This window comes from Erpetoichthys calabaricus, chromosome 1 (assembly GCF_900747795.2).
Source record: "Erpetoichthys calabaricus chromosome 1, fErpCal1.3, whole genome shotgun sequence".
Classification (NCBI taxonomy): domain Eukaryota; kingdom Metazoa; phylum Chordata; class Cladistia; order Polypteriformes; family Polypteridae; genus Erpetoichthys; species Erpetoichthys calabaricus.
In genome coordinates this window covers 335,877,524-335,898,366 of record NC_041394.2, presented here as the reverse complement: position 1 = coordinate 335,898,366, position 20,843 = coordinate 335,877,524, and the positions used below count along the sequence as shown (strand labels likewise).

General features: G+C 43.5%; 1 protein-coding gene across 1 annotated transcript in view; it reads right to left on the bottom strand.

The window, feature by feature from the left end:
- Window positions 1-20,843, bottom strand: part of LOC114666244 (zinc finger protein 729-like) — a 72,567-nt gene that overhangs the window by 32,514 nt on the left and 19,210 nt on the right. The window lies entirely within an intron of this gene.

Here is a 20,843-nt window from a genome sequence, read left to right as displayed (position 1 = left end):
AACATAGTTCGAAATCTACAAAGGAATTCATGCAGGGGGAGACGTACAATGTTCTGGAATGGCCGTCACAGTCCCCTGACTTGAATATCATTGAAAATCTATGGGATGATTTGAAGCAGGCTGTCCATGCTCAGCAGCCATCAAATTGAACTGAACTGGAGAGATTTTGTAGGGAAGAGTGGTCAAAAATACCTCCATCCAGAATCCAGACACTCATCAAGGGCTATAGGAGGCGTCTAGATGCTGTTATATTTGCAAAAGGAGGCTCAACTAAGTATTGATGTCATATCTCTGTTGAGGTGCCCAAATTTATGCACCTGTCTAATTTTGTTATGATGCATATTGCATATTTTCTGTTAATCCAATAAACGTAATGTCACTGCTGAAATACTACTGTGTCCATAAGGCATGTCAGATATTAAAAGGAAGTTGCTATTTTGAAAGCTCAGCCAATGATAAACAAAAATCCAAAGAATTAAGAGGGGTTCTCAAACTTTTTCATATGACTGTACATTTCTGAATATGTATAGGGAGGCACTGTGGCTCAGTGGTAGCGCTGCAGCCTCACAGTAAGAAGACCAGGCTTCACATCGCAGGTCCTGCCTGTGTGGATTCTGCATGATCTCCCCGTGTCTGCCTGGGTTTCCTCCCACCGTCCAAAGACAAGCAGGTTAGATTTACTGTAGACGCTAAACTGGCCCTAGTATGTGTTTTTTTTAGGGGGGTGTGTATGTACAGTACCCTCCACTGTTATTGGCACCCCTTGTAAAAATTAGTAAGTCGGGTTAGAAAAACATCCCTGTTTGCTGAAGAACTGTCATCTTGCACTGAAAAAATTAGAAACATCTGACTTTTACTTGAAATGAGTTAATTCACAGAAAAGCAAAGCCCTCATCAAGAAAAAAAAATATTGTTAACAAAAACACATGTGCCACAATTGTTGGCACCCTTGGAAATGAATGTGAACCAATGGAACTGAAGCAGGTTTCACATTTAAATTGGACCTTGCTGAGTGGAGTGTACAGGAACTTTTCAGCTGAAATCAATGACTTCCTGATGAACTGGGATACAACTGTGAGGAGACACAGAACCAATTGTCCTTAGCCATCATCATCGCAAACAAAAGAGAACACTCAGTCCAAATGAGGGAGACGTGCTGCCCTTCATAACTCAGGAAACATTACCCTGAAAATGTCCATTCTACAGTTAGGGCAATAATAAAAAGGTGATCACCAATTGGAACTGTGACAAACCTGCGTGGAAGAGGACCCAAGTTTATTTGACCTCCACGTACAGTGAGAAGGATGGTAAGAGAGGTAACATCATCTCCAGGGATCACTGTTGAGGAATAAAAAGAAGAAAGAAAAAGTAAAATCCTGGGGTTATCAAGTCTCCAGAACCACCACCAGACGGCATCTCCATGCCTATAGATTATTAGGAAGACGTGCCAGGAAGAAGCCTCTTCTATCAGTTATCCACAAGCGCCTGGCGTTTGTAAAATGTTACTACAGCTTTGACTGGAACCGTATTCTATTGGCGGATGAATCACAAATTGAACTTTTTGGCAATAAACACTCAAAGTGGGTTTGATGTGAAACAGAAGGATGGCTATAATGAAAAGCACCTTGTCCCTTCTGTGAAATATGGTGGAGGTTCTGTGATGTTGTGGGGCTGTTTTTTCATCCAAAGGCCCTGGAAACATTGTTAGGGTATGTGGTGTTATGGATTCCATGAGTTACCAGGAGATTTTTAATCAAAACCTGGCTGCCTCTGCCAGGAAACTAAAACTGGGACATCATTAGATCTTCCAGCAGGATAATGATACAAACCATGTGCCCAAATCAAGCCTGCAATGGTTAACTGACCAACAAATCAAAGTTCTGCCATCTCCTGACCCCTGACCTGAAACCTAATGAAAACTTGTGGAGTGAGTTGAATCGCAGAAGACACAGGAGAAGGCCAGGGACCCCCTGGATGATTTGGAGAGATTATGGAAAGAAGAATGGTGGGCTCAGATGCCTTGCCCTGTATACTCCAGCCTTATCAAAGGTTACAAGAGAAGACTATGTGCTGTTATATTGGCAAAGGGAGGTTGTACAAGGCATTCAATGCAGGGCGGCCAACAATTGTGGCACATGTGTTTTTGTTAACAATATTTATTTCTTGATGCGGGCTTTGCTTTTCTTTGAATGAACTTGCTTCATGTAAAAGTCAGATGTTTCTCATTTTTTCAGTGCAAGATGACGGTTCTTCAGCAAACAGGGATGTTTTTCTAACCTGACTTACTAATTTTTACAAGGGGTGCCAATAATAGTGGAAGGCACCGTATATGTGTGAGATTGCCTTGCAATGGACTGTCCAGCATTTGTTACTGCCTTGTGCCCTGTGCTACCTGGGATAGGCTCCAGCACCCCCTGCGACCCTGGGTTGGATCAAGTGGGGTTCAAAATGACAAGAATATCTATAAAAGATTTAATACACATACTGTATATACAAGGTGTGATCAAAAAATACGGTGAATGCTTTTAAAAAAAGAAACGTTTATTGCAGTAAGAGATTTACAACTACTAGTCACCCTCAAAATACTCTCCTCCCCTTCAAATGCACTTATCCCAATGCTCCTGACACTTTGTGGAGCAGTTCTGGAAGTTTTCTTTCGAGAGTGTCTTTAGTTGGACTGTAATGGTTGCACGGATGTCCTGAATGGATTGAAATTGTTTGCCTTTCATGGTCATTTTCGATTTAGGGAACAGACAGAAGTCCCACAGTGCCAGATCCGGCAAAAAAGGTGGATGTGGACACAGCGTAATGTTTTTATTTGACAGAAATTGTCGTACTAGAAGGGATGTGTAATAAGGAGCATTGTCATGATGAAAAATGAAACCGTTTCAACATTTTCCTCGGTTATTGATGTTCAAGGACGTCCTGATCTTTTCTCGTCTTCAACCGAGTCAGATCCATTAGGAGATTGGTCAAACCCCTTGGTGCAGTGTCACCATAAACCGATTTTAGCATCTGATGGGTTTCCTGAGCTTTTTGCAATTTGAAACAAAATTTCGTGTTAATATGTTGCTCGATATCCATTATTAACGACAAACTTGAACTCAACAGTGGCTGACAAACGACTGACAGTATCAAACAACTTCAAACTTGTCACAAGATGGAACTGTCAGAACCGGCATTTAATTGTTTTGCATTGCTCTTGGATGGTGCTCTCCATCAACATTCACCGTCCTTTTGATCACACCTCACACAAATGGATCAAAAGGTCCAGAGTGGCATCAGCAGTTTATATATATATATATATATATATATATATATATATATATATATATATATATATATATATATATATATATATATTGCTGTCAGAGTTTTGAATGCGATATAAATGTTCTCAGCTGAAATGCTGGCCGGTGCTTTGGTGCTTGAATGGATAGTGGAAATAAAGTTCCAAAAGGTTGCTTTTTAAAACCAAATTCTTTATTGACATTGATGGCACTGGATTCTATCTGGGAAAGCAGGTAAGAGAAAGGATTTCATTTTTGAAAGAAAACCGGTTAACCGGATTTTATATGAATAGCATACTAGTGAAACGAATATGGATTCCAGGACACAAAGGATTACTAGGTAATGAGAGAGCTGGCAAATGGGCAAGAACGGCACTGAGAAAAAAAAAACAAGTAGATTTTGAATTTTTCTTTAGGGTTAAAAGCAAAATTAAGAATGTGATGAAAAGGATAATTATAAATGAAAGGGAAAGAGCAACACTGACAGGTTTAAATTTTTAATAAATATGCAAAACAAAATTAAAACAAGTTTTTCACTTTGGCATTATGGGTTATTGAGTGTAGATTGATTGGCAAAAATGGCAAATGTATCCATTTAAAATTAAATTAACAACACAAACAAGTGTGCAGAAAGTGAAGGGGTCGGAATACCTTCTATTTCCACTGTGCATCATTTAAATCTAATTGGTCAAGGGTGTAGTTCACTTTACAAATTATTCAAGGATAGAGAGAATGACGATTAAGGAACTTTGACTGGGACATTTTGGGTTAAATCGGTGTTTAAATGGATGGGGACCGCCTGCAGCTTAGGGGAAAAAAAGAAAACTTACCGGCACTTCATTCTGTATTATTGTGAAAGTTTCTGACGCTCAGTCTTAAACCTAAGACACAGGTTTGGTTACCAAAAAAAAAAAAATTTTTAGTACATCAGGGAATATTATAAGGATAATTGTGGCTAATATATTTTATTAAAAATGTAATATTTTAAAGGTACAGTAAAGTAAAACGATTTATAAAAAGGAACAAAAAATACAATAGAAAGAATTCGAGGAAATCGCACAAATCTATGTATGCAGTAGATGGCAGCAATGTCTCATAGGAAGTCCCATCCAAGTGGAAAAGCAACCTGCAGCCCTCCAGCATCGGGGTTTAGCATCCATGCTCTGGAGGCACTGCAGCGTCTGCCCCCGTTCCAGTTTGTAACCTTCCCCTGTATGGTTGACTCAACGTTAATCATTACATGTTCGTCCTGCACAAACAAACAAAAATCAATGTAAAGTTGTACGCAGGATACCCTCCATTCCGCACTGGTTTCAATACTCCGCTCTGTCAGTGACCACTGGATACAGCCGAGCATTGACAGCATTGGGCTCTGAGCGCTTTCGGCTTGAACTTGGGAGTTGACAACGAACGTGAAGTACGACGCGGGCTCTGAAAAAATCGAGCGGAGCGGGCAAGTGGAACACACCGCACTCGACATCAGTATGGAGTCAACAGCGAACACCGCCGCGTCTCGCCGCAGCTTGGCACCCTCCCCAAATGAGGAAGACGCCGATAGATTAAGACAACAGGAACCCCAGCAGGCCGTATCGTTTATAAAAAGAGGGCATCAGCACCCCGAGGTCAAACACCAGAGGCACGTGCAGAAAACATGCACTGGATACCCAGAGCAAGATCTCGGAGATAAAAGTAGGAGTCATGAAGTCAGCCATAACCACGAGAGAGGACGGGGGGAGGGGGGCACGATTAAGTTCGAACCGCTCGACGTTTCTGGTGCTACGATGTCATTCATTTGGCATATTCTGCTGAAAATTAAATTACTTACCCTTTCCTCTCTTTCATAGAGACACAGTCTAACAGAGATCAGCGTCTCTACTTCCCTTCTCGGGAGAAGCGAACCGTCTCGCCGCCTGTTTACGTCGCTCTTGATGACGTCACCATCCTCCGCTCTTCTGTTCAGTGTTTTTTTTTTTAACTGAGCACTGACAGGAGCAAAAAGAAACGTGTAGAAGAAATATAAGCCACAAAACAAAACCTATATGTGAAAAGTTTAGAATGATAGTGGAATAAACGACATGCTATTAGGAAAAAGAAAGAAAACGCTTAATGGTGATTTCTTGCTTATTTAATTGCTCTCTTAAGTAGCTTTCTGTTCTTAGAAGGACCACTCGCTTTGAGCACATTACACTCGCGGTCCATGTGACAGTGGCAGTCTCGTCCTTTTTCTGGGCTCCCCGTGTGTGGCACTGAAGCTTCTCATTCGCACGATGGAGTGGCAGATCATAGTGTATATGACTCATATCACTGATGCCGTCATCCCCAGACTGATACACCTGTCAGCGCCGTTACAATATGATAGATAGATAGATACTTTATTAATCCCCAAGGGGAAATTCACATACTCCAGCAGCAGCAGCATACTGATAAAAAACAATATTAAATTAAAGAGTGATAAAAATGCAGGTATAACAGACAGTAACTTTGTATAATGTTAACGTTTACCAATCCCCCGGGTGGAATTGAAGAGTCGCATAGTGTGGTGGAGGAACGATCTTCTCAGTGATTACTCCTTAGTGATGACATCCATCCATCCATCCATCCATCCATTTTCTTCCGCTTATCCGAGGTCGGGTCGCGGGGACAGCAGCTTGAGCAGAGATGCCCAGACTTCCCTCTCCCCGACCACTTCTTCTAGCTCTTCCGGGAGAATCCCGAGGCGTTCCCAGGCCAGCCGGGAGACATAGTCCCTCCAGCGTGTCCTGGGATTTCCTCGGGGCCTCCTCCGGTTGGACGTGCCTGGAACACCTCACCAGGGAGGCGTCCAGGAGGCATCGTAATCAGATGCTTGAGCCAGCTCATCTGACTCCTCTCGATGCGGAGGAGCAGCGGCTCTACTCTGAGCCCCTCCCGGATGACTGAGCTTCTCACCCTATCTTTAAGGGAGAGCCCAGACACCCTGCGGAGGAAACTCATTTCAGCCGCTTGTATTCGCGATCTCGTTCTTTCGGTCACTACCCATAGCTCATGACCATAGGTGAGGGTAGGAACATAGATCGACTGGTAAATTGAGAGCTTTGCCTTACGGCTCAGCTCCTTTTTCACCACGACAGACCGATGCAGAGCCCACATCACTGCGGACGCCGCACCGATCCGCCTGTCGATCTCACGCGCCATTCTTCCCTCACTCGTGAACAAGACCCCGAGATACTTGAACTCCTCCACTTGAGGCAGGATCTCGCTACCAACCCTGAGAGAGCACTCCACCCTTTTCCGGCTGAGGGCCATGGTTTCGGATTTGGAGGTGCTGATTCTCATCCCAGCCGCTTCACACTCAGCTGCGAACCGATCCAGAGAGAGCTGAAGATCACGGCCTGATGAAGCAAACAGGACAACATCATCTGCAAAAAGCAGTGACCCAATCCTGAGCCCACCAAACCGGACCCCCTCAACGCCCTGGCTGCGCCTAGAAATTCTGTCCATAAAAGTTATGAACAGAATCGGTGACAAAGGGCAGCCCTGGCGGAGTCCAACTCTCACTGGAAACGGGTTCGACTTACTGCCGGCAATGCGGACCAAGCTCTGACACCGATCGTACAGGGACTGAACAGCCCTTATCAGGGGGTCCGGTACCCCATACTCCCGGAGCACCCCCCACAGGATTCCCCGAGGGACACGGTAGAATGCCTTTTCCAAGTCCACAAAACACATGTAGACTGGTTGGGCGAACTCCCATGCACCCTCCAGGACTCTGCTAAGGGTGTAGAGCTGGTCCACTGTTCCGCGACCAGGATGAAAACCACACTGTTCTTCCTGAATCCGAGGTTCGACTATTCGACGGACCCTCCTCTCCAGAACCCCCGAATAGACTTTTCCAGGGAGGTTGAGGAGTGTGATCCCTCTGTAGTTGGAACACACCCTCCGGTCCCCTTTCTTAAAGAGGGGGACCACCACCCCAGTCTGCCAATCCAGAGGCACTGTCCCTGATGTCCATGCGATGTTGCAGAGACGTGTCAGCCAAGACAGCCCTACAACATCCAGAGCCTTGAGGAACTCCGGACGTATCTCATCCACCCCCGGGGCCCTGCCACCAAGGAGTTTTTTGACCACCTCGGTGACCTCAGTCCCAGAGATGGGGGAGCCCACCTCCGAGTCCCCAGGCTCTGCTTCCTCACTGGAAGGCATGTTAGTGGGATTGAGGAGGTCTTCGAAGTACTCCCCCCACCGACCCACAACGTCCCGAGTCGAGGTCAGCAGCGCACCATCCCCACCATATGCAGTGTTGACACTGCACTGCTTCCCCCTCCTGGGACGCTGGACGGTGGACCAGAATCTCCTCGAAGCCGTCCGAAAGTCGTTCTCCATGGCCTACCCAAACTCCTCCCACGCCCGAGTTTTTGCCTCAGCAACCACCAAAGCCGCATTCCGCTTGACCTGCCAGTACCTATTAGCTGCCTCCAGAGTCCCACAGGACAAAAGGGACTGGTAGGACTCCTTCTTCAGCTTGACAGCATCCCTCACCGCTGGTGTCCACCAACAGGTTCGGGGATTGCCGCCACGACAGGCACCGACCACCTTATGGCCACAGCTCCGGTCAGCCGCCTCAACAATAGAAGCACGGAACATGGCCCATTCGGACTCAATGTCCCCCATCTCCCTCGGGACATGGTCGAAGATTCTGCCGGAGATGGGAGTTGAAGCTACTTCTGACAGGGGGCTCTGCCAGACGTTCCCAGTAGACCCTCACAACACGTTTGGGCCTACCAGGCCTGACCGGCATCCTCCCCCACCATCGAAGCCAACTCACCACCAGGTGGTGATCAGTTGACAGCTCCGCCCCTCTCTTCACCCGAGTGTCCAAGACATGTGGCCGCAAGTCCGACGACACAACCACAAAGTCGATCATTGAACTGAGAACTAGGGTGTCCTGGTGCCCAGTGCACATATGAACACCCCTATGCTTGAACATGGTGTTTGTTATGGACAATCCGTGATGAGCACAGAAGTCCAATAACAAAATACCACTCGGGTTCAGATCGGGGGGCCATTTCTCCCAACCACGCCCTTCCAGGTTTCACTGTCATTGCCCACGTGAGCATTGAAGTCTCCCAGCAGTACGAGGGAGTCCCCAGAAGGTATGCCCTCTAGCACCCCCTCCAGGGACTCCAAAAAGGGTGGGTACTCCGAACTGCTGTTAGGTGCATACGCACAAACAACAGTTAGGACTCGTCCCCCCACCCGAAGGCGAAGGGAGGCTACCCTCTCGTCCACCGGGGTAAACCCCAATGTATAGGCTCCAAGTCGGGGGGCAATAAGTATACCCACACCCGCTCAGCGCCTCTCACCGGGGGCAACTCCAGAGTGGTACAGAGTCCAGCCCCTCTCAAGGAGATTGGTTCCAGAGTCCAACTATATCTAGCCGGAACCTTTCAACCTGACACGCACAAGCTCAGGCTCCTTCCCCTTCAGAGAGGTGACATTCCACGTCCCAAGAGCCAGCTTCTGTAGCCGAGGATCGGACCGCCAAGGTCCCCGCCTTCGGCCACCACCCAACTCACACTGCACCGGACTTCCTTGGCCCCTCCCATAGGTGGTGAGCCCATGGGAAGTTTAGTGATGACAACAAGATGTATTTCTATAGTACATTTTCTCATAAACGTGTATCTCAACGTACTTTTTTAAAAGCATGACAATTACAAAGATAAAATGACAGAACACGTAAAACAGATTATCAAAATATGTTTCAGTTTAAATCAAATACTTTGTATGCCTTTGATGATTATGATAGTAAAACTAATGATACGTGCTATAGTCAGCTGGAGACAGAGCTGGAGAGAAAACAAAAACTCCAACTGGCAGCGTCGGAGAGTGTCACCATGTCATACCACAAAAACATGGAAGGTATTAGTAAATGGAAGAAAAAAAATATTTAGAATTGCCTAATACCTGGAAGATATGCGATTATTGTATATATAAACGTCTACACGTGGAAGTGTGTGTGTGTGTGTGTGTGTCTGTCTGTCCGGCCCAGAAGTGAGAGATGGAGTCGGGGTAAGGGCTCCACCTCCAAGGATACGCAAGTGAGACCAGCACGTCAGTAAAACGAAACCTCCGAAGAAAGAGTTGCTCACTTAGCGGCTAATACAGAAGTGAGGCGAGCACCTTGGCAAAAGGAAACCTTCGAAGAAACTTTCAATTACCTGACATTTCAATTTTTTTTCTGACGATTTCAATAGTTAGGACCTCATGCTTTTTACAGCACCGGCTTACACAGCTAGTATATATCTTTTTAGTATAATAAAAAAAAATCCTGGTACGAAATGTGACTTTTACAGAGAGATACTTTCAAGACCAGACCAGAAATAAAAGACAAAGAGTAGATGACAAAGTAGAACGTCATAAAGAGGTTCAAAAACATTGGCGCAATACCCATGCAGAGCAGGTTATAGATTATGAAAGTATTAAAATTTGAAAGTCTCAAAAAATGATAGTAAAGATCGTATTAGCGCTAACAAAGAAAAATTATTACTCGGTGAAATAACGGAACACCAAAAAGAGATTGAATATATGGGCATAGGTGACTTGTAGATCAGGGAAAAGTAGTGCTTCTTCTCAATGAAGAGGTGTATCCGTGAGAATTAAAAGATTTGTTGTTTGCTGAAAATTAAATCCACATACGCTAGCAACAAAGATGCGAAAAGGCTGGTGCAAATATCACAGGAGCTTTTGGGGGGAGTTCAGTTGATGAGCGAAGTGAACAAGGGGCAAGCCCTCTATATATACAGTATATATATATATATATATATATATATATATATATATATATATATATACACACACACACACACAAACACACACACACACAGGTAAAATTCCATTAAAACAAACTGCCAGGGACCTAAAAAGTATTTTGTTGTAATGAAAATTTCATAGTAATGAGATTCTGTATTTGTCACTATAGTGCTTTCTTTAAGTTGTGTCCAGGAGTTTGAAATCATTTCAATAGATTCATTTGCATTAATTTTAATCTCCTCCTGCCTACAAGTTATGCTGATGAGAATTTTTCTCAGCATTTCCTTGCGACAATACACTTTCAGGGTGTGAATGACGCCCAAACCCAATGGCTGAAGCACTTCTGTGCAATTGGGTTGGAGGAATTCAACGCAAACATTATCTAAATGTGGAAGCATGTTGTGGGCAGCACAGTTATCAATCAGAAGCCGAATTATACTTTTCTTCTTCTTCATATTGTGAGGTTTCTGAACTCTTGTGGGACCCCTCCCCCTACCCACCCAATGGGGCGACACACTGAAATGCGTCCCGAAGAATGATTGCCGCATCTGTGGAAGATTGTTTGTCCGTTGCCGGGGCAGGGCAACAGCAGGATCACAGTGCTGCAGTGAAGTTTCACAGAAGCGAATCCTAAAAGATCATGGTCGCGCTATAAGTCCGTGTCTTACACCCCAAAACATGAGGCTTGAGGCTGAGACTCAGCACTTTAGCAAAACCAGCTTTATTCAGCTTGAAACAGGAACAGCACGGTTATTTATTGTTATGTGATCTGCCACTCTGCTATACACAGACACAGCAGTCAGACAGGGCCGTGGCCAGTTTAGTGGTCAAGTAATACTGTTCCCTGCATTTACAATGTTCCTTGCATTACCCATTGAGATCTTTTCTGTTTGTTTTGGTGGAGAGATGCAGCAGAGCTGTGAGCCTGCTGTTGCTCTGGCAACATATAAACAGACTTCCACAGACGCTGTGATCGCACTTCAGAGACGCTCTTCGGCGTGTTGTCCTGTTGGCGGAGGTCCCAAGAGAGTTTACAAACCTCACATTTTCTTGAATCAGTGCCGCATTAATAGGAATGTTTCTTGAACAAGCATCACTGAACCACATAAAAACAGCTTTTTCAGCGTCTTCAAATGCAGCAGTTCGCATATGTTTGCAATCCGAGATTTTTCTTCTTTTTTTGCTCAGTCTTTCAAGAAAGCTGACAATGTTGATGGCGAAATTCCAAATTCACTGGCAACATCTTTTTTATTTTTGCCGCAATCGAGAGCTGCAAAAATGTAAACTTTTATGAACTATAAACTAATATGAACTGTTATCGTTTTTTCGTGTCTGCCATTTCTATAGGAGGGTGACAATGAGTTAAATTCCAATGGATGTTTTTCAAATGTCGATGAGCAATAAGGAAAAAGTATCACTGAAAACCACCAAAAACAAAAACAGCAAAAAAACAAGCAGTACGAGCAAAGTTCGAAGAAAGAAATTTTTTATAGTGTTTCTGTTTGGGGATCGTTGTGCACAACTGAGCTGCAACCATAGAATTAACTGCTCTGTGGATGATTCATTCAGGAATTTAAAGGTCACTTTGTTGTAATGAAAGTATCTGCTGAATGTATTTCATTGTGACGAGATTTCTATAGACCTGTGTCATATGGGGAAGCTGTGGGGACAATAAAAATACTTCATTGTAATGAAAATTTTGTTGTAAAGATATTCGTTGTAACGGCGAAGCCCCTAACGTTTCGCCACGGCGTGTGGTTTGTTTATTTGACAGCATGTAGATCGGGATAATTACATTCACGGCATTCGTAGTCTGAATCACAATCTGATTGTATGGGTGGTGAGCCCAGAATTAGGGCGAAACACGTGTCGCGTACTCTTTGCATTATTTGACAGTAAACTATTTCAACCATTCTATGATCTGCTTCTCACAACTGAGGGCATCGTGACGGATGTTAGCCGACTTGCTGACCAACCACAAGCGTTACCTGGTAGGTAACCACCCATACAATCAGATTGTGATTCAGACTACAAATGCCGTGAATATATATAATATATACACTAGACATTAAGCCCGTTACAATAACAGGCGCTAGAATAGTACTGCATAAGCATTAGTAGGAACAGTCTATATTAAATGGCAAAGGACCGTCTATTTTCTGTTTCAGTAATACTGGCTTGTATGTGGCTGTAATATGCGTCACTGTATTGTGTGCCTTTAATTTTCTCTCACAGTAATATGTCTCTCCAGCAAGCATTTTAATCTGTGCTGGTGTGCAGCTGATTATTGTATGTATGGTGTCTCCCCAGCAACTGATTTTATGTGTGCAAAAATAAATCTACTTTAAAAAGTCATCCTATTGTAATATCATGAAAATTCGTATATTTAGGAAAACACTTTACACTTTACCGGGCCAAGTTTGTTAATTGCAAATGTGACATCCTCAGAATGAACAACAAACACTAATCCCACCTCTTTGGGGAAGCTGGTCTCTACGTCTCAGAACCCGATTGGATTTTTCGTGCGTTATGTTTTAGGTCTTACCTCATTTACCAAAATCCGATTGGATCAGCCACGCAATATTTTATAGGTCCCGCCCTCTCTGTCTTGTGTGACGCGTCAGGCGGCCTTTGAAGCGTCGCACCGTGCCCCGCGCATGCGCACTTCACCAGAAGACACACACACACGGACACATAGACGCACACAGGGATTTTATTAAAGAGGAGATATATATATATATATATATATATATATATATATATATATATACACACACACACACACGTACATAATAAGAAATAAACACACTCTTTAAAAATGGCAGCTCTTTAATGCCAATTCAATATTTATGAACGCTTTGAAATTACCAGTTTATTTGTTTTTTTTTTTTCCTGGTCCGACACCTCCTGACTCACCGCTACAAGAAAACCCCCCACCTATGATCTACCGTTCAACTCGTCTTGATGTCTAGTTATGCAAGACATTGAGCCTTTTATGGGTTCTACCCTATTTTTGGCTCTCTGGACCCCAAACCCCTCAGTTTTAGGCCATTTTTGGCTATTTTGTAAAGAAAACTAAACCCTTATAATAAATAGTAAACTAATAAGTGTCATCAGCAAAATCAACAAAAGGATTTGAAGTTGTGCCTGTCACATCAACTGACGCCTGTGGTTAACCCCCTAATGGGATATGAAGGGCCAGTTACTTTTTTTACAAGACCATGGCAGATTGGGGATCGATAGTATAGACCTGTGGAGTGTTATTTTATGCTCTTCCGAGGTTGCAGCAAGTGTAAAAAGGAACCAAGAGACAAGTATGGAGTTCAGCCAATTGTGAGAATTGTGAATGCGAGGAAAGAAGAAATAAACGAAAGCACGGGCAAACACGATGAAATAGCCAATGTTTGGAGACTACAAAGATTTAAAAATGTGGTTGCACCACACTCTACATGGGCACTGATACTTGCAAACTATTTGTGAGTTAGAGTACAGCCTAGCTGAAATTTTGAAAGAAAGGCTTGTGCCCTCATTTATTCCACTGAAAATCTCATTTATTAGGTATGTTCTGACGATTGTGTCAACAGCACAGGTCAGCTTGTATGTAAAAGCTCACCTTTTGTAAACAGCTCTGTGAGCCGTAGTACAGACTGCATTATCTTGGCCAATATATCATAACTAAGCACCATGTGTCTTAATCTATGATTGTACAAGGTTTGTTATTTTTTACAGTTTCATACTTACATACATTTTTGTTCATAATGTGCTCTCAAGTCATTCAGTGATGATGGCATTCAAACCAGTTAGAATCATGGCGCATGTAGTCATTATTGAGGGTTCCAATGTCCATTTTCAAACAAGAACTATAGTCCTCTCACCTCTCATTGGTGTGAATGCTTTTGTCAGACACAGTTCCTGCACACTCAGCTCTTATACATTTTTACGTTTTCCTCACTTTAAGTTCCCGATTAAAGAAGACATATTATGTCCAAATCTTATTAAAGAATTTCATCACAAAGGGTTATCAACAGAAGAAATGAGTAGACGGGCAATCCTAGCACCGACAAACGATGAAGTCAAATGAATTACAGTGATCCCCCGCTATATCGCGGTTCAGTTATTGCGCCCCCGCTACATCGCGGATTTATTAATACTATTATTATTACTAGGGGGCTCTGCCCCCCTGCTCACTTCGCTTGCCCACCCTTGGGTTTGGTTTACCGGATAAACAATTTAAAGAGATTGTTATTTTCATGGGAATTGTTACATATGCATTATTTTCATTTTTACTTTAAAACTTTTGTAAAAACAATATTTGTCCTTTATTTCCTGGTTAAATCTCTTTCTCGTGGCACTTAGAACGCTGCTCGCGTTGTGAAGGGGGAGGTCTGAACGCACTCTAAAGAGATGTGATCGGTTCAGCTGATGTCTTGCTGCTGCTGCTGGCCAGATGTGTGTTGTGCTTGTCACACTTAGCGTCAATCACTTAAAAGCCTGTACAGCAGCTGTCCTTTTGCCACTTCGCGTCTCTGCCGCTCGCTTTGTGAAGGGGGTTAGCTGAACACACTCTAAGCAGAATGGACTTTGCTCAAGGAGGCACGCTAAGCTCCTGCCACTTCACGTTATGAAGAGGGGGAGCTGAATGCACGCTAAGGAGAAGTGGACTTTGTGCTGCCCTTGTGCTGCTTCTGCCAAGATGCTTATTCTGCTTGTCACTTTGCACGTCAATCATTTAAAAGCCTGTACAGCAGCTGTCCTTCTGTCTCACTGCCTTGTCTTGCATGATGTTAAAATGTTTTATAATACAGAGATGTTACTCATATCCTTAGCCCGACATTCACATATCATATGTGTTTACAAGGTGTGTTTTAATAAGTTTACATGTGTTTAAAGCGTGTGGGAGAGGTATTTTAAGGCTTAACTATAAAACAAATGTTTATTTATTTGGTCTTTCTATATCGTGGATTTTCACCAATCGCAGGTGGGTCTGGAACGTAACTTCTGCAATACGCAGGGGGATCACTGTAACTCCAAAAATGTCGATCGGTTACAACAACAACAACATTTATTTATATAGCACATTTTCATACAAACAATGTAGCTCAAAGTGCTTTACATGATGAAGAAAGAGAAAAAAGACAAACTAAATAATTAAAATTAGGGAACACTAATTAACATACTGTAGAATAAAAGTAATCTCTGATGGCCAGGGAGGACAGAAAAAACAAACAAAAAAAAAACTCCAGACGGCTGTAGAAAAAATAAAATCTGCAGGGGTTCCAGGCTACGAGACCGCCCAGCCCCCCCTAGGCATTCCACCTAACATAAATGACCTCAATCCGTCCTCATGGTATTCAGGGTTCACATGGAAGAATTTGATGATGACAGTCATGTGGACTTCTGGCCTTCAATCCATCAATGTAAGGACATCAGTTTCACTAATTGATCAATTAATCCATGTTAATTAAGAAATTAAATTTTCATATGAGGAATAGTTCAAGATTTCAACAATAGATAGCGCTAGTAATGAATAGAAATATTAAAGGAAGTGTTATAATATTGATTACAAAATTATACTAAAACAAACCCAAGACTAAAAATATATAATTTTTTTAACTTTTTAGTACACTTTTTAACTTAATATAAGCGTGGTTTTTAAAAAATTTTTATATACTGTACATATATTTCTCCTTCAGCCACTGTGTGGTCAATTTTGCTGTGTGCTTCAGGTCGTTGTGGTGTTCACAGGTGAACATTCTGCCCATCTTCAACTTTCTGGCAGAGGGTAGCAGGTTTTCCTCAAGAATTTGATGGTATTTTGCCCCATCCATTTTCCCTTCTACCCAAATGAGAGCCTCAGGCCCTCCAGCAGAGAAACACCCCCACAACAGGATGCTGCCCCCTCCATGCTTTACTGTAGGTATGGTGTGTTGTGGATGGTGAGCTGCATTGGTGTACTGTTTGGTATTGAGGCCAAATAGTTTGATTTTGGTCTCATCTGACCATAAGACCTTTTTCCACTTGGCATCAGAATCTTCAAGGTGCATTCTGGCAAAGCTCAAATGAGCCTTAATGTGGCCTTTCTTGAGAAGTGGCTTTTTCTTTGCGATCCTCCTGAACAAGCCACAATTGTGGAGCTCTTGTGAAATTGTTGTCACCTGCACACAATGACTACTCTCTGCCATCAAATCCTGTAACTCCTTCAAAGTGGCCATTGGGCTCTTGGTAGCCTCTCTTACCAGTTTCCTCCTTGCTCTTCCATCCAGTTTGGAGGGACAGCCGGATCCAGGGAGGGTCCTAGTGGTACCAAACACTTGCCACTTCTTTATTATGGACTTTACTGAGTTCCTTGGGATTGATGAAGCCTTTGAGATTGTTTTGTATCCATCTCCTGCCTTATGTCTGTCCACAACTCTATCCCTGAGATCTTTTGAAAGTTGCTTGCCACCCATAGTCAGTTGTTTGCTGTCAGTTGCACTACCAAGCAAGGGAATGAATGCTCCAGGAACAGCTTCACTAATCACACGGATTACAACTGATCACAGGTGGAAGGACGCCAGTAACCGTGGTCTGCAATGGAAATGGTGGGCACTTACACCTGATTGAGTTGTGTTGGGGGGGGGGGGGGGGGGGGGGGATCTTTTATTAATCTCAGGATTTCTTGTTTTTTATTTTTTTAAATTCTTCTGAACTGTAGCTGTGATATCTTCACTTGGTTATTATAGATTGCTGTGATGATGCAGGTTCGCTGCATACTCCCATTTAGCTTCTGGAGCCCTTGAACCCTACACCGTCGGTAATGTCACCGATGAGCTCGGCAGTGAGGAACAACAAATAGAGCAACGGGATGGTGTAACAAAAGTGCCAAGTGCTTTTATTATAACTCAATAAAACAAAACAATGTGTCCACATAATTATTGTAGTGCATTCGAATCTTTAAATAAATAATCCATAAAACCAGTGCTGAAGTGGAGGTTAAAATCCATTAGAAAAAATCTTTAAAACAAAGAGGTTAAAATAACGGATGGAAGCTATCCTTTTAAAAATCCAGTGCATCCTTCTACTACTGCTAGCGGCTCCCCTGCTTCTCCCAAAAGGGCCCCGCAACAAGGGAGTCACCCTAGCTGCAGCTGACCTGCTTTGCCTGCTTCAGCTGATTGGATCACCTCACCGACCCCTGGCTCCGGTAGGCTCCTCCAAACAGCGACTTGGGTTCCACAGCGACCAGGGCACCCACACTGGGGAATGTACATCCCAAGTCCCAACTCCTGCGGCTTTACGCAGAAAGTCATCCGCCTTCCGGTCACTCCCGCTCTTCAAAATAAACTCAGTGGGAGCGACCAGTGCCTCTGCTCCTCGGGTGTTGGCCAAACACCCAAGCTCCCTGCTCAGCTGCATTCGCTCGATCTCCTGCACTGGCTTTCTCCTCCTCCTCCTCCTGCTGCTGCTGCTTCCTGCCATCTTACTTCCTCCATACTCCTGCAACCTCCATTTCTTTCTTTAATCTTTCCTCCCCCTAGCCGACTCGCGCTTCTATTTATGAAGAGGATGTGGCAGTCGTGGCAATCGGCAACTCCTGGGAACAATTACGGATGCGGACCGTCTCTCACCTGTGCACTTAGGTGAGAAATGCCCACATCACAAACTCCCCAGGAACCGCTTCGGCCACACACCACCACACGCCCCTCTTAAGTTGCGAGTGCGGCGATTATTTATTGTAAAAGTGGCCCTTTTAACGGGAGCTGTGGCCCGCTATACCACAATTGCAATGAGTAAGTAAAGGTGGAAAAAATATTGGTTTGTATGTTTTCATTTAAGGCTGTAAAGCAAAAAAAATGGAAATATTTCAAAGGGGGCGATTCTTTTCTATACCCACTGTATGTATATATATATATATATATATATATATATATATATATACAGTGAAACCTCAGTTCACGAATGTCTTGGTACACGTACAAATCGGTTTACGCCCAAAAAGTTCGCCAAACTTTTGCCTTGGTTCACGACCACACACTCGGTATACGAACAAGCCAGTTTCCCTTTCGGTTTGTACGTGTTCAGTCTCTCCCTGTGCATTTCCTGTGCAGCGAGCAAGAGAGAGAACGAGAGAGCGCGACACACACACAGGCAGCACGTGCGAGATACAGATGCACACACACAGGCAGCGTGTGCGTGCGCGCGCGAGAGAGAGACGCGAGCGCACACACAGGCAGCGTGCATGCGAAAGAGAGACGCACACAGACACAGGCAGCATGCGCGAGAGAGAGACGCACACACACACACAGGCAGCGTGAGAGAGAGACGCGCACACACACACAGGCAGCGTGAGAGAGAGACGCGCACACACACACAGGCAGCGCGAGAGAGAGGGGGCTGGACGCTTAAGGTAGGAAGGCAGTTAAAGAATGCACTGGGCTTGATTTTGTTTTCACTTCTGTTTACAGCGATCGGTTCGTAGTGTGTATTGTTGCAATGTTACTTTGCTTGGTGGTTTATTAAATTACAGATTTTTTCAAATGTTCATTTTTTTTTCCTGTGCTTAAAACTCATTTAAAAAAGTGTTTTTAGCCAGCGGTTGCTAGCGCTATAGCCCAAACTATTGCAATGTTAGTTTTCTCTGTTCTTCAAGGTTTTCTCAGTGTTTTTCAATGTTTTTACATTTAGTTTACTATTACACTGTGCATTCTATGGTTTAATTAACTATATTTGTGCTAAAAAACTTAAAAAAAAATATATTTACATACAGTTTGTATGGTCTGGAACGGATTAATTGTATTTACATACAATCCTATGAAGGAAATTGCTTTGGTTCATGACCAAATCGGTTTACGAATTTTTTGGAACAAATTATGGTCGTGAACCGAGGTTCCACTGTGTATATATACACATATATATATGTGGAGTGGTGGCTCTGAGGCTAGGGATCTGCACTGGCAATTGGAAGGTTTCCGGTTTGAATCCCATGAATGCCAAAAGGGACTCTGCTCTGTTGGGCTTTGACTAAGGCCATTAACCTGCAATTGCTCCGTCCTGGGTATGACGTTAATCTGCATCCAGCCCTGCATGTAGGCTCTTCAACCTGCAGGGGAAAACCTGGGGGTTGGTGGCAGAAATGGCCCTTCAGCAACCATTAAAACCTCCCACTGTTCCATTCCATCTGAACTAGTGTGGTGCTGAGGTGTCACCCATTGTATGGCTGCACTCGGGTCCTAATCTGGGATCCTGAGGTGGTTTATCATGTGGTGGTGGTGGTAATGAGCTGTATCAGCGTGTGCTCCTAACCTCTCTCTCTGTATATTATATATATATATATATATATATATATATATATATATATATATATATACAGTACATATGGACAGCATGGTGGCACAATAAGGAGACCTTGGTTTGCTCTGGTTTCCTCTGGGTACTCGTTTCCTCTCACAGTCCAAAAACATGCAGGTTAGGTGCACTGTTGATCCTAAATTGTCCCTAGTGTGTGCCTGGTGTGTGTTTGCCCTGTGGTGGGCTGGCACCCTGCCCCGGATTGTTTCCTGCCTTGCGCCCTGTGTTGGCTGGGATTGGCTCCAGCAGACCCCCGTGACCCTGTGTTCGGATTCAGCGGGTTGGAAAATGGATGGATGGATGGATATATATACTAGAAACACTGAAAAAATGGAAAGGGTTGTGTTACCAAATTTTCCACCTAGGGGTGCCACTGCTGCCAAATAAGATATTCACAACTGAGTGTAATTGCAGACCACAGCACCTATGAGGTCAGTCAAGCAATGCCCCTACATCATAAAACGCCCATCACATTACACAATGGTTACGTTTTGTTTTTTTTATATTGGATTGAAAGGGTGTTTTGTGACTGATGTGGTGGGAATTACCTGACCTACATATCATAGGTATTTGCAGGCTGTAGTTAGGCATAAAAATTGAGTAAGCCTAGTTTTGTAATTTTTGAATGGACAGCAAAACATAGAACCTGAGAAATAACAGCTCACATAATTAAGGAATGAGTTCAATTAGAAACAGAAGTTGGATGGGCAGCCGAAGAGGGGCCCCATGACCAAAGTTGAGATGCACTGAGTCAGAGGGTGGCCTTCTGGTTCCTCAGTCATTTGAACCTCATTGTTAATTGGCAGTTAGTTAAGAAAAAAAGGCAGCAACTATAAATAAGGGATGCAGTGGATTAAGACTATAATAAGCAATTAGGAGTTTGGCCAACTTAAATAAAAGCAATAGCTAAAATTAAGCACAAAAATGTTTCCTGAGCATTAGCTGACTTTGAAACCAGGCTGGAACAAAAACATGAAGCAAATGCAGCCCACCACAATGGCACTTGAGAAACGCTGTTGTAGTGTGTGCCTTGTCATGTGTATAAACTATCAAGAAGAAGAAGTAGCATTAAGCTTATTAAAGGAAGGAAAAGAATGGAGTTGGAAGGGAGCATAAAAACAACTGTGCAGGAGATATAAATACTGATTTCTTTTTTAATTAAGTTCTCACTTGCTTATTATGAATCTTCTCCACCTGCCCACACACAGCAAGCTTAATGAAGCAATAGTAGGCATAAGCAAGAAAGTAGGATGGTTTTCTCCATGGGGGTAGTTTTAGATCTACTCCCATGAACCTATGCAGTTAGGAATACCTATACCTATATAACAGATGGATGTATATTTGCAACCTAAAAGTACTTTACTCTGATACAATGAATATCACTTTGAGGACCACTTGACTTACAGTTTTGAGACCCAGTTTCCAATCTGGTTTCCT